The 15,111-nt window shown below is 34.3% G+C and overlaps 1 protein-coding gene across 1 annotated transcript in view; it reads left to right on the top strand.

The window, feature by feature from the left end:
* The first annotated feature begins 1,824 nt into the window (after positions 1-1,824).
* The window catches only part of LOC117100856, a 90,031-nt gene continuing 76,744 nt past the window's right edge, over positions 1,825-15,111 (top strand). The window contains exon 1 of the mRNA XM_033240691.1: positions 1,825-1,938. The gene's annotated coding sequence lies outside the window, so the exon portion shown is untranslated. The remainder of the gene's footprint in view (positions 1,939-15,111) is intronic.

Here is a 15,111-nt window from a genome sequence, read left to right as displayed (position 1 = left end):
CGTTTCTTCACAGAGGGGAATTCGTCCGAACCCCTTGAACCCCCCCCCCCCGGATCCGCCACTGCTTTCCATTGACACCAATCATGACCATGTTTTATGTGGTGCGTCAGCCATCTTGAAATTCAAAATGGCGGCCGAGGACTTTGGGAAAAAAATGGCACCTAACTTTTTTGAATTCAGCGCAGTAAAAATGATAAAATTTGTCAATAAAATCTATTTTTGTTAAAAAATCTATCTGGATTACATAGAAAACTAGCTTATATACTCGTTATTATTTTATGTACATTTTTCGATTATTTCTAAACAAATAAACACCTATTTTTTAATTATGTTCCATTCTGGCTTGAGTGACAGTAGTTTTATATGTCTAGTTTGTTGCCTGTCTAGAAATTATGAGTTTAGACCTCAAAATCATATCTGTAGCTTATTTAGTTTCAATTTTATGCACATTTTAGACAAATTTGGCGGCCATTTTGAAAAACGGCCGCCATTTGTATACAAGGAGTAAAATCAAGTGTCAACAGTGCTTAGGGTGACCAGAAGGAAATAATTAGGATATCTGGCTATGTGGATTGCTTCTAACATTCCACTCCCCCTAAATCATTTTTTTCAGATTTTTTTTTTCTAGTCTAATCCACTTATTTACAGTAAATTACAAAATATAGGCTTTATTGAACAAAAATATAAATGTACGCAGGTGAGAACACCGTAAATAGTGAAAAAAGCGAAAAAAGGCTACCGACGCCTTCAAAACGAAATGCCCTTAAAAAAAACACTATAAACATATAAGGTAAAAAAGGAAAAATTGGACCAATAAACAAATAAAGATAATGAATGATAAAAAGTAATAAGAGAGAATAAATGAATAAAATACTTCCAATTTAAGATTAATTTGTTTTTATCTGGCTTAACACATTTTCTGAAAACTATAGGCTTAAGCCTACTAATCTAAATTGAGATCTTATATTATGATTGTATTATTTCATTGCATTGATGAAGCAATGTTTAAAAAATCGATATTAGACTACAGGTTCTATGTTTTAATTGATTTTGTTCCATTTTGTCCGCGGTATGTGATGCTTTTATCCCACCTTTTTGCTTTTAGTTCTATACTTACTATATGGATGGCAGGACTCAAAGCTATAGGACAGAATCATTCTGACAGGCAAAACACCCTGAGGCCTATGTTACTAGTAAATGAGCATCTCATACTGGAAAAAGGTCATAGATAGGCCTATTTAGGATAAGATAAGAATTGTCATATTCCAAACAAGTGAATAAAATTACAAACTTGATGCTTGATAAATAAAAAACAACAAAATTGCTAGCTACTAATACAGTAAATAGGCCTACATAAAATACATTTAAGCCTAATATTAATTACACATCGATTCATGAAAATAAATATAAAAAAAGTGTAAGGTAGGCCTATTTGTTTTTATAAAATTTTGCAGGGAAAGGTGGCGTTGTACATTGTAGTTAATTCAAGCGCTTTCTTTTGGAGTTTATGGACCCCAGACAGATAGGGCCTATTTATATTGCATAGACATTTCCAATGGGAGAGCGACTGGGGAAGTGACTAGGGACCGACTTGGGGATCGGAGCAATTTGGGGGCCCGACGGGTAAAAACTGGGGCCATGGGAAGTACACAAGCTCGCACGCCACCTCCCCTCCCACTACCTCATGCAACTCTAGATGCACAACTACGTCCGTCCAAAGCGGTGTGTCCTTTACTTATCTGGTCTGCGCTATTGCGATCGTAACCCCAGTTTCCTGTCAAAGTAGGCCTATAAGGTCGGAAACTTTTCTGGCATCAACAACGTCTATTCACCATAACGAGGCAAAAGTGACGTCATGTCGTAAGATGGCCGACCAGCATTAAACGAAGGTAACTTGGGAGAGGATAATTTTCTGCGTTATTCAGCTTTCCTGGAAAGGTTCGTAAAATATGATCCGACATATTCATTATTTAACATTTGATTTAATATCTGCCGGGTTTTCAAGATTTTAAAGTTTGTAGTGTTGTAAAAATTGCGACTTAGAAGTTAAGGTGTACATATCGCCGTCGTATTGTATGACGGTGAACCAATTGCACAGCTCCGCCGGGGCGATCCTGCATTCAGCGGAAGGAAACCAGTGATCCATCTCTTAAAAAAATACAGATTATTCACTGGTTCACCCACTCTTTTTGTGGACCTATTTATCTCTGACCTTTAATAATACAACAATTAATACAGATGAGTAGCCCACGTCGTCTCAGGTTATTCCAATTAGGCCTGGCCTAGGCTGGGTAGTTCAACTTGAAATAACAATTAACATGATTATAACAATCTAGGCCTAGGATCCACAATCCTGCCATAAAAAAAACATACAAAAAAATACACTGACAATACAGAATTGTTTTTCTCGAGTCTCCGAATGGAATTTCGTCCTAAAGTTAGCCCGGGGGTCCTTAGCGTAAACGCAAATCGTCACAGACATGTGTTGAAGTGAAGTTGAACCTTCTATCTAGTGAGAGTGAAAAGTTGCCCAGCCAGGATTCTAATAAATCATTCATAAAAAAGATACTTTAAAATAATTTAATTTTGGCTAGGCCTAGTGCTAGTACGAGTTAAAATGCACATTGTTTTGCCTGGATGTGGGTTCTAGGGGAGTTTTTTTCTAAAGATAATGAAACGAGACCTAAATAATTTTAAAATTAAGTAATCGATATAAAAAGTATAAACAGCAAATTTGCAAAGTGGCATTGACTAGCAGCTATGTTAACTGGAACGCCAGACACTCGCTTGAGTGGGTGAATCGTCTTTATTTGTAATTGATTTCTTGTTTTGTTTTTTTTTTGTCTCTGTTCTGCCTCCACCCTGCATGTGCCTAATTAAGCCATGAACTGGGTTTTTTGTGACATTCTTTTATTGTGTTTTCTTTAATAAAGAATGATTTTATATAGGCCAATGGGGGGGGGGGGTTTGGCTTGGAACTATGCGGAACTCCTTATCAAAATCAATTGCGGAAATTATCAAGGGAATATCCCAATGACATAGCGCGCTATGGCGAAACTGATTGGATGCTGCTAGATACCGCTTACACGCTCCGTTTCTCATGGAGGACGAACCCCCCCTCCCTAAATACGGGCCTGAATATGTACATCCATAAGGATAAGAGCCCATTATATTATATGTACATCCATTAACATTATTCAGGCCTGATAATAATAATGTTAATGTACTGTACATCCATTATCATTATTAGGGTCCACTGTACATCCATTATCATTATTAGGGTAACCGTTTATAAAGATCGTTACTGGTAAAATTTTCACTTATTGATACTTTACTCATTATCCGTACACAGGGGTCCCAAGTTGAAGAACTCCATTCGCAGGAGATTTTGTCGGGAACTTTTAGCCGCCTGCAAATACAAAACGCGTCGCATTGCAGCCAATACTCAACTACTCATAATATCAAATACTTGACATTCAATGATCAAACATACAGTTAACTTGCTCTTCCTTTCATTTTTATTTACACAATGTAAATTAATACCATGAAATTACATAAATTCTGAAATCTACTAATCTGTACATTATTCATTACTACATCAATATAATTAATTAATTACATCAATTTACAGTTCTTTTCTGGCATCTGTTAGTTTAATATTGTATTCAACAGTAGTAGTAGTCTAGTAGCTTCTTTAATGCTAAGAGAAGAGCGAAATTTGGATGCAGTTCAATCATGGCAAACAAGTCTGTAAACATAAAAAAATAACGAAAATATTATCTGAAAATGTATGTAACCTAATTTTTTTTTTATTCTTAAGTGTGAAAATATCGATAGTCTTGTCTGAAAAGATTTTGATGTGGTTGAACACTTTTGGTACTTGTGCATATAAGCTTGCAAATATGGATAATTTTTTTTATTCCTGATAATGACATAATTAATGTCGAAATATTGAATCCCGACACGATGGCGTGCATTTCCATACTTGGAGTATGCATTATACTATCTTATCTGAGATTAATCAGTGGACCTTTCGATTTTTGGAAAACACCAGAGATAACCCTACAGAGATTTACAGTATTTCCAGCAGGGTTCTTCTTGTGGTGAATTGGGTAACAGTCCACTACTCTTTAGTGAAGTTAAGTCACTTAACTTTAAGTGACTTAAGCCTTTATCTAGCTATAATTGAGTGGTTTTTAACTAGTTAAGTGGATCTATCTAGATAAAAGTTTGACGTGAACCAGGCTTTTCAGGGCTTGTAATTTGAAAATGGCAGGAGCTAAAAAACAGACACCTAATTTTGTTTAGGGAAATGAATATTTGAGAGAGGGGTAAATTTAAGTTTCTGTAGAATATAAACATAATCACTATTGCAAAGTATTGCTAGGGTTCAAAACAACACAAAATACATCCTAGCAGAAAGAAATTTCCACAGTATTTGGAGTTTTGACTAAATTTAAGGGGAGTGATTTTCAAACCCAAGGATGCTCAATTTTTCACAACCCTGAAGAGGAGTTTCGGTTAGTGATGGTGTGGGAGTGCACACCCTTGCCTTAAATCACAAGCCGTGCTATTTTCCATGTTGATGAATTTGGTAGTACTGTATACCAAGAGCTTTCCAGATCTAGATGAAACACAAGGAATGCAGTGGATGGTATTGAACCAGGGACTAAGGTTATGTAAAGATCTCCACGGTTTATTACTACTGTGGTTTAGATAGTAGTACCATTTTTGTCCTATTGATCAGAGTTTTGTAAAATCTCTCTAGGTTTGAGACTGCAGTTTTATCCATGATGTGTTGACTCTACAGTACAATTACTAGAGCATAATGCATGTTGCAACCTCGAAAAGGCAAAGTTCAAAATACAGAGTCAAGTATTATGATGCAATAATAGTAATGGTCGACTTGTAGAGCGCATATCATAGAGACCTATGCGCTAACATCAATAAGAATAGAAATAGAATGATACATTCTAGAAAGAGGTTCTCGGAAATAAGATTCAAAAATGTTGTTTATAATGGAATTTAGTGTGTAACCTGAATTTAAACAAATTATAGGCTCAGAGAACAATAATTTATTTTTCAAATAGAAAAATGTAACGTAATGTATTTGTCTGAAAATATTCATTTCTGATGGATTCCAGAACTAGAATACATGTACTGCTGTAGTAGTAAACAATATTGTATTATTGCAAATCATTATTATACTAAAAAGAATTTAAAGCAGACTTAAATTAATAATTTTGTTATTCAAAATAAGCAGGTCTGTTCAGTCATGACTCTGTCTGAATTCATTGTCCATAAAATCAATTAAAAATTTAATTCATCTACAGTAAATGGTAAAATACTTTTGGATTAAGAAATAGAATGAACAAAGAAATCACCAGTCACCTGACATCATCTTTTTATAATAATTAGTGTAATAATTAATGAATATGATTCATGTTACAGTGACCCTATTTATTGTTTTATAGTAGTAATTCCTAAAATTTACTTCATTCATTTTGAAAAGAAGTCCCCCCTCTTTGCTTTTCAAAAGTAGCCCCAAATTATAGCCCATCTTAAAAAGAAGCTCATCCAAAGTTTGCATAAAAAGAAGCCCAGGGCTTCAATTCAAAGTTTTATGGTGTGGCATTACTGTATCTGGATGGCTGGAAATTTAAATATTTCTTTTCTTATTTCCCGGTGAAAAAAAAGAAAAGAAAAGAATATGGGAGCCTAGGCTGACTAGCAACCCCAAATCCGTCCATTTGTACATACTGTATGGTACATGAAACCACTATAAATTAATTTAGAATGGCAATGTTAGTGGAGGTATTGTAAGCATTTTTTTAGTTAGTACTAAAGTCTACAAAAACTGCTGTAATTTCAATAATTATATTATTGCTTCAACGTGACTGTGGAATGTGATGTGTCACAGAATATAACCTTTGTACTATGGTGGTTGTCATACGTAAAGCATTCTGGGATAGTTTTTACCTTAGAGGTCTTTTAAAAACTTTTGCTTGATTGATTAAGTAATTAATTGATTGACTGATTGATAAGTTAATTAATTTGTTAATATATTGATTGATTGTTTGGTTGGTTTATAATTGATTGGTTGATTGATAGATTAGTTGATAATTGATTTCGATCACCATAATCTGTATTACCATTTGGTCCTAAGCATGAATATATGATTAAGTGATAAATTTATTTTATACTATTTAGTTTCATTCATTTGGTAAACATGAGTTACTGATTGATTCATTTATTGATTGATATTGATTGATTATAGGTAGATTTGTTTGTTGATTGTTTCCATACTGTAGTGTAGTACTCTATGTTCTGTTCATTTTCGCTAAGCATGAGTTATGGATTAATTGATGAATTAGTACACTTTATTGATAGATAATTTATATTGATTGATATTGATTGATATTAATTGATATTAATTGTTATTGATTGATATTGATTAATTTTATAATTTTGCAATCTGTTTACTTTGTAGCTTGAGTCACATTCATACATCACTGTAGAGTTGCATGAAAATTATGTTTGTCATAAATTTGCTATTAGATTTTAATGAAATATCAATATAAATTGTGAATCTAAAAAAATATTGTGAATGATTTGTACATGTTTTACATTTATTCACAATACTTGGATACAAATACAGTATTAGAGATACTATTATAATAATAATGATTACTGATAAATAATAATATTATTTAATTCTGAAATAAACTTACTGCACTGTACACGAGTTGAAGTCTCAATGTACATGCTATGATGTTATTTGGATTATCTGGGAGTCCTGAGTAAATGGTTGGTAAACATTGTCAACATTGTGTACTTGAAATATTATAAATAATTATAATTTCGGCTATAGTCTAGTTTTGAAATAAATATTTGACTGTCCTGACTTTGTAAAATACAATAATAATTACTTGAAAAAAGGCATGTCTCCATTGGTAAACGAACCCAAGTAAACGAACCCAAGACCTTCCGATAACCGTTCGGATACTATACCAACTGAGCTACGAGGCCAAGTTGTATACACGTTTTTCTCAAGGTATTGCATACAAAATTAATAATTTCACTAAATTGTGATTACGATTGAGTTTATTACATTACGCTTTTGTAGTTGAACCAGTACAACTATAATGTCGTCATGACTATAAAATATTAGCAATACAATCTCTTAATGTAACCTTTACAGTAGGTTGGTTCAAAATAGTTTCTTGTTTAGATTATTTTATCAATATCTGTGTAGGCCATGGTTTGTAATGGCCTTTTTATTTTCATAATTAAATCAACCATGACAAATCAATTGAAAACTATTAGGAAGTTATCAGATATACCAACTACCAATTGTTGTTTTATTGCTGCTTATGTTTTATTAGTTAATTTCAGATCCAACAGCAAGTACACAGATTATGATAAAATTACTGTTTAAAAAAAAAGGAGAAACACTTTGAATTACAGATTGTAAACATTATGTTTCTGTTTTATATTTACTGTATCTTTAAAAAACGTTTATTGTTGTAAGGCTAATCATTCTCTGATTGTTTGCTTTCTTATAAAAATAAGACAGCCATCTTAAGAGAGAGTCTTCATGCCAACCATAGCAATTATTGAGCATTATGTAGTAGGCATTGGAAATACCTATTTATGAAATACCGTACAAATCTCCTTTTCATTGCAAAGTTGGAAATAAAGTATAGTAAGAATAGAAGGTAAGATAGAGAGAAATAATCATTGTAATGATAAAAGTGATGGTACTGTATGTTGATATGAGAAATGATCAATGTAGGGTGATAATGAGGGAAACAGGAATGTATTAGGTAATGATGATGAGAGAGGAGTGATCACATTAATGATTACTACTACAGTATGGGATAATGTTAGGTGGAATGATCACAGATTGTCGGTAATAAGTACAGTAGATGAAGATGATGAGAACGCTGATGAGAGAAGTAATGACAGTGACGGTACTGTAGGATAAGGCAACAGATCGTTTGTTTATAAACATCCGTTCAGACTGCCGGCGGCAATTAGCAAACGATGTTGCGTTTTCCAGCGCTCACAGGAAGCAGAGTTGGATTCGTCAGCCGATGGTAGTACGACACGGTCAGTGCCTGTCATAATGATTAAGGTGAATGGTCACACAGTGATAGTATACAAATATTGACTACTCATGAGGGGAATCGTGAAATCTGTTGCCCTGAGGTGATGTGCAGATCGTAGCTTATCTTCCCAAGCGGCCCGAGGGAAGATACTATAGGCTACAGTCTCCACATCACCGAGGGTCAATAGGTTTTTGCTGTTCCCTGAATCTAGAGCAGTCAATATTTGTTTATACCTCATACATAGATTCTACAAAGCCTAAAAAAGTACTTACACTGTTACAGGTACAGTACTACTGTACCTAGCCTAGCCTGGAGGCCTTCTAATTAGAGCCTAGGCGATCAAAGAGTGTGTCTAGCTCTTCTTTGCTCATTTCCTCAATTTCAGCCCATTGTCTTGCAATATTTGTCGACTATTGACAAGACATATTTAATTTGTCTTTTAGTGCTTTTGCTATCGGCTTTGTCAAGAAGTATAGGCCTAGGCTAGCCCTTTTTCATCTAGGAGCTCGAACCGACAGCCTCCATAATTATTGTTTATTGTCTACTCGCTGATCCATGTCAAGGGCCAATCTCTTTCGTCATAGAGATCGCAGTCCCCTCTACCGTCAGCGTGATGGTGGGGCTTAGAGTTCGCACCATGTGATAGGTAAAAAAAGTACTATTTTTCAGGGGAATAGTACTTTTTGAGGGGAATATTACTTTTTGAGGGGAATAGTACTTTCTATTGCCTGCTTCTTAACCAATCAGATGCCTAGAATCTATGTACAGTATGAGGTATATAAAAAATATTAATGAGGATGCTTAGGAGGAATGACCATGGTAATGATGATAGTGGTAGGAGGATGAGCAGGAGTGATTCACAGTAATAGTAAATTGCCACTTCCTTACTATGTCATACAGCGATTCCAATCTCAGTTGTCATCGTCAAACCTATTTTAAATCACTATCATTACTGTATTATCATCATGATTGTTATCATCTGTACTTCATCTATTTCACATTGTCTTATCATACAAACAAGTCACATTATAAATAAGCAATCATAAATTTCTACTACCGTCTGTTACGTCACTCATCATGCCCTGCACTTAAATTGATTAGGTACTCGCTGTATCCCCGCCTCGACTCGTTTATTCACAAGCATTTTATGGATAATACATTAATACCACTTAATGAAAAAGCGTTCCCTTATTAACAACCATTAGCTCATTCGCATTCTCTTGTACTTTACATCTAGTAGGTACATTAAGCCCAAAATATTGTAAGATGATCATGTATTATCATACATAATTGTTGGCAAATTATGATACTTGCCTTTAATTGCATCTTTTGTCCCATTTGTTACTGTACTATGGAATTCATAATCAATGTTTACAGTTTGTGTACATTAATGAGCAAAACAATTACATCAAAATCCCAAACTGTATGCGCAAAAATGAAAGTTCTGTTCAAAGAGTTCAAAAGTTTATGTTGATATTACAGTATTCATTTTTCTTCATTAGGTATTTAAAGTAAATTACCTTTTTTTTTCTCAATGAATATTATTACAGTTCAGTCGGCCTACTACGTTTAACAATTTGTTCTTCTTTGCAACAAGCTTTTCATTGCTAGCCTTAAATTTCATTTCACTGATGTGTCATCATTGTGTTATTTGCTGTCCTTCAAGTTCCATACAATTGAGGCTTGTTTTCAAATGAAATGACCACTGTTGGCTGATTAGAAAGGAGTAACTGTAGTGTCAACCCTTTAAATGACCTTAAAGTTAAAATGCCACAATTTTCTTGATAAAGTATAATTGGAGGGGGGGGGGGATTCTACAAATTATTACTCTCACAATCGGAGAACCTAGAATATACTTTTAAGCTGTAGCATTGTTTATATAGTGTAGCATGTCTTTTAATTACTGTATTTTAGAACATTTGGAGATACAGTATTTTCAGTCTGGCATATAGGTATATTTTCAGCAATCTTTTTGCCTTTAGTACAATTAAAGAGCAATACATGTTAAAAAGTGCAGAGGTACAGTGGTGGTGCTGTGTAGTTAATATTGCATATCATTGTTAATGAATGTAGACTACAAAATATGTGCATTACCCATGACTTAATTTCTATGAATTTTTTAAATATCTTTGAATACATTATCGTCAAATCAGTAGGGACTTTCTAATAACCGGATTCATGATTGTAAATTTCATGTGATTCATTAGTGTTTCTGCATGATTAAATCCATCAAGGATTTGGATTTCATGGCAATTGAAAAATGAATAATGTCATACCTAGTTAGGTACTTTTTAATGATTCTATTAATGCTAAGGGAAGATTATGTTGTTAATTTATCCAAACTACTAACAATAACAATGCAATTCCTCTAATATGCTATTAATAGCAGTGAGTTTCCCTGTTTTGTATAAATTTTGTAACTCTAAATCTTTCATATTTCGACATTTTTAACAAATGATTTATTTAAATGTACATTATGCCTATAGGCTTCATGCTTCTTGTCTTAATTGTCTCTTGTGTCCACAAGACCACTCCAGCAGATTTAAGATTTTATTTGCTACAAATGCCTGCATGAGCTAATGTCCATTTAAAATAAGGAAAATAGATACTAACTGTTACAGTGGTCTTATTTTGATGGAAGATTTTCACATTAGACTTGGAGGAAGTGCTCTGTCATATTTTCAGGTAAGGTACTTTTTACTAAGAATAATTAAACATTGTAATTATAGTGTTAGGTTTTTATAATAATTGTAGTACTATCAGTAAAGCCAAAAACAAAAATAATAGTTTGTGTTACTTAGCCTCAGCAAGTTACATTTAATTAATTAATACAGTTTCAACACATACAGTATATTAGCCCAGTGAATTCCAGGGGTGAGTGACAGTTACTGTAGTTGACCAACCATTTTGTGTTTTGGTTGAATTAAAATATTGGACTAATAAGAAGCACTGTAAACATTATGTTAGATTTTTTCTTGTTTTTTAACATTTTAGTTCCTTTGTGACCTTAGGTCACAGAGGAATTTTTGGGATAATACAGATGTGAAATGTGTGTATGAGAAGTATGGCAACAACCTGTCTGTATGTCTGTAAAAAAAAAAATAGGCTCCTAAACGATGCCTCGCGGTGGGTGCTGGTGGACATGTGATTGTGTGGGAAATGTTTGTTTTTTCGGTTAGATAGAAAATGTAAGCTGTACGCAATAAAACATATACCCCCTACCACCAGTTTTAAGTCGTTTTTTAGGAAAAAAAATGTTGATTTGCGCATGCGTCAGAAAAAGTTTGCCGACATTTTGTTTTCATGTCAGTAGTAGGCATTACATAGAATAGGCCTATACCTCCATGTTTAAACTAATTACATGTTTTTCAAATCACTGTTTTCTCAATCGTATGTGCTATTCAAATATGAGTATGAATTAAATGTAATAGCCTACGAAATTAGGACAAAAACCCATACAAGTTGGCAGTTCTTTCTTTCGCGACGCTAACCAACTTCTTATAGCTAGGCAGGCTGCGAGGTCCCATCATTATCACACTATGGAAGTTTCAAATTCCTGTCTCTTATACACATCTAGATGTGTATAAGAGACAGTATATATATATGGACACTTTGTATTTATTGTATGTTCTCAGTCAATTCAAATCATTGAATGATTACTAAATATCCTATTCTGTTAATTATATGATAAATATGCATATTGACTTAAAAGTTATATGAAGACTGTGGGAAGGGAAGACTATGCTACACTAGGACCTACTTACTATGTGATTTAAAATAAATTGAAATATTTTTCCTCTCAAAAAAAATCCCCCACCCCCCAAATAAAAAAAAAAAAGAAAAAATTGAGTACGCCTACAGTACCATGACTGTACATAGTCTAGGCCTACTTACACTATTGTTTTGCCGTTAAGAAACGGGTCTCTTAACTTCACAATCTACAATCATTGACAAATATACATTAGGCCTAAACCAAGTTTATTTTGTAGTGTATTTTGCTTTGGCGTATGGTGCTCAACTTTCTGTTGTTTTATTATAATGCGTGCAGAAAAGTAAAATTAACAACACCCCCCCTCCCCCTAATTTTTTTTTTGGAGATGTGATGCTAAACAATGCAATGCACTATTTCAAGATCTAGTTTCTTGTATACTTGCTCATTAGGTGTTGCTTTAGTCTATTTCAAAAGGGGAAAAAGTCGCTGCTTGTTACTATACCATGATAACTAAAAATTGGCAAGTCCAATTAGTTTCAAATTTGGCAAAATGCAATGAATGAATTTTGTGACTATTGATTATCGCAATTCCCAAATTTGTGTTTAGTTTTTGCGTACAAAAGAACGTACACACCCTCAGGGTTCTGGTTTAAAAATTTGTGATTCGGCGAGACTTTTTTTATTCCTTGTTTCGCGTACTTATTTTTTTAAAGATTATCGGAGAAGGGTGGAATAAAAAGTAAAAATAAAATTTTGTTTTCTTATTTAGCAAATAGCTTTGCCAAAATCATCCAGAAGGAGAAGAAAGTAAAAATAAAATTTTTGTTTTCTTATTTAGCAAATAGCTTTGCCAAAATCATCCAGAAGGAGGAGAAAGTAAAAATAAAATTTTATTGGTGAATGTAAAATAGGATGGTTGAATGCTTAAATTTATACAGTAATTAGGAAGAAATATACATATCTTATGTTTGGAGATTTAAAGGCAGCGGAGGACGTAATAATAATAAAGAAAAACTTTTATTTTTTTCTGAAATTTCCACTTTTTCGTGGCGGTGGGTGCGCTAATTGGCCAAAAATAAAATTTTATGTTTTATTTGAAATCATCAATATTTGCAGTTGCGTTTTTGCTAAACAAATTATAAAAAAAGTCTCGCATACTTTTACTGTTTATATTTTTTTGTTTTTTTTTTTGTTTTACAATATTATGTTTTGATGCTTTCATAAAAAGTCTAGTGTTATTAATAGGAAAATGCCATGTCATGTGTTATTGAATTGTCAGTAAATATTACATCTTGTATAATTTATGTTATTTAATGGTGAATCTGTTCATTATGAATCTACAGTTTTCCCACATGGCACAGTTAATATAAACTAACACCCGATTTGAAGGAGAAAGAATGTTAACAGGACACGTGTTAAATGGTATGCAGACTTCTTAAGATATCCTTTCCAAGATCACCATCGTCTTCACACAGCAAATATCCAAGTCAAACAATTTTTAAATGCCATTTTGGATTCAACTACTGTAGGCATGTTCAGCTGTATACTCAGGGTGGCGAAAAGCAATGATGTCCCAGTTTAGTAGTTAGGCCTATTATTACCTAACTTTGCTAACTACCACCAAGCTACTGTACTACTGACGCCCCACTTTAGTAGTACACTATTCGTGAACAGAACATGCCGCTTTACATTTGCTTTGTAGACTTCTGTAAAGCTTTCGACAGTGTCACGCGTGATGCATTATGGAAGATCCTTGCTAAGTTTGGCTGTCCGGAGAAATTTGTCAACATCGTCAAACTATTTCACGATGGTATGACAGCACAGGTACTTGTCGGCGGAGAACTATCTGAAGCGTTCCCAGTAACTGGTGGTCTGAAACAAGGATGCACTCTGGCACCCACTCTTTTTGGTCTCTTTCTTGCAGCGATACTAGAAGCATGTACGATGGATCCACCATCCGAAGGTGTGTGGCTGCGCACACGGTATGATGGTAATTTATTCAACAAACACCGTCTGACTGCAACATCGAAAGTTAATGACGTTTGCGTGCAAGAACTTCTTTATGCTGATGATTCTGCCTTTGTGGCACACTCCGAAGCCGAATTGCAACAGCTTGTTGAGCGCTTCGCAAGTGCAGCTGCAGATTTTGGTCTTACCATCAACACGACAAAGACAGAAGTAACGTACCAACCGCCTCCTGGTTCCCCGTACCTCGAACCACAGATCCTTCTTAATGGTGCCCTGCTCCCAACTACGAAGAGTTTTACTTACCTTGGCAGTATGGTGACGTTTGATACCAACTTGGATGTTGAGATTGGGCGACGGACTCAAGCGGCATGTGCATCCTTCAGGAGACTGCAAGACCGATTGTGGAACAGACGGGGTATAAAGCTGGCAACCAAGATTGCGGTGTATTGTGCAGTTGTCCTACCAGCACTACTATATTCGTCCGAGACATACACACTCTATAGACGACATATAAAGAGGCTCATGAAAACTCAGCAAAGACACCTACGCTATATCATGGGCATACGCTGGCAAGATCGGGTCACCAATGAAGAAGTACTGCAAAGAGCTGCAATGGTCAGCATTGAATCGACCATCATGCTATCACAATTACGATGGACAGGTCATGTCATACGGATGAATAGCGAGCGTCTCCCCCGTCAGATCCTTTATGGAGAACTGAAAGAAGGTGGCAGATTTGTTGGCCGACCATTTCTCCGCTATAAAGACTCATTGAAGAGGCAACTGAAATCGGCTGAGATTCTACCAGGGAGCCTTGAGAAAGTTGCTACCAATAGAATGGAATGGAGAAGGCTCATCAATACAGTATCTGATGTAGCTGAAGCAAAATGCTGTAATTGATGACAATTCACCAACCTGCAATATCTGTGGCTTTCGGAGCGCCAGCGAATTTGGACTGCGTAGCCACGCAAGGAAACACAGGCAAAAACAATTTTAATGAAGGAAAAAAAAACAAATAAATAAATAAATAAATAAATAAATAAAAAATAAATTTAAATAAATGAATAAATAAATGAATAAATAAATAAAATAAATTAATAAATTATTAAATAAATAAATAATTATAGATAAATATAAATAAATAAATAAATGAATGATGGGTCGGATCAGTCATCATCGAAAACGATGGACAGCCAATGAATGAATTGCCTAACTTTGCTTTAAAAAGTACCATCGACATAAATTTGGTTTTTTTCAATTAAATTTTCTTGCATAAATTCAACAGTATTACACCATAATATAGCTCATATAATAAATTCT

Source organism: Anneissia japonica, unplaced genomic scaffold (genome assembly GCF_011630105.1).
Source record: "Anneissia japonica isolate Jap-2015-1 unplaced genomic scaffold, ASM1163010v1 scaffold3372_len255902_cov201, whole genome shotgun sequence".
Taxonomy (NCBI): Eukaryota; Metazoa; Echinodermata; class Crinoidea; order Comatulida; family Comatulidae; genus Anneissia; species Anneissia japonica.
This window is presented reverse-complemented; position numbering and strand designations above follow the sequence as displayed.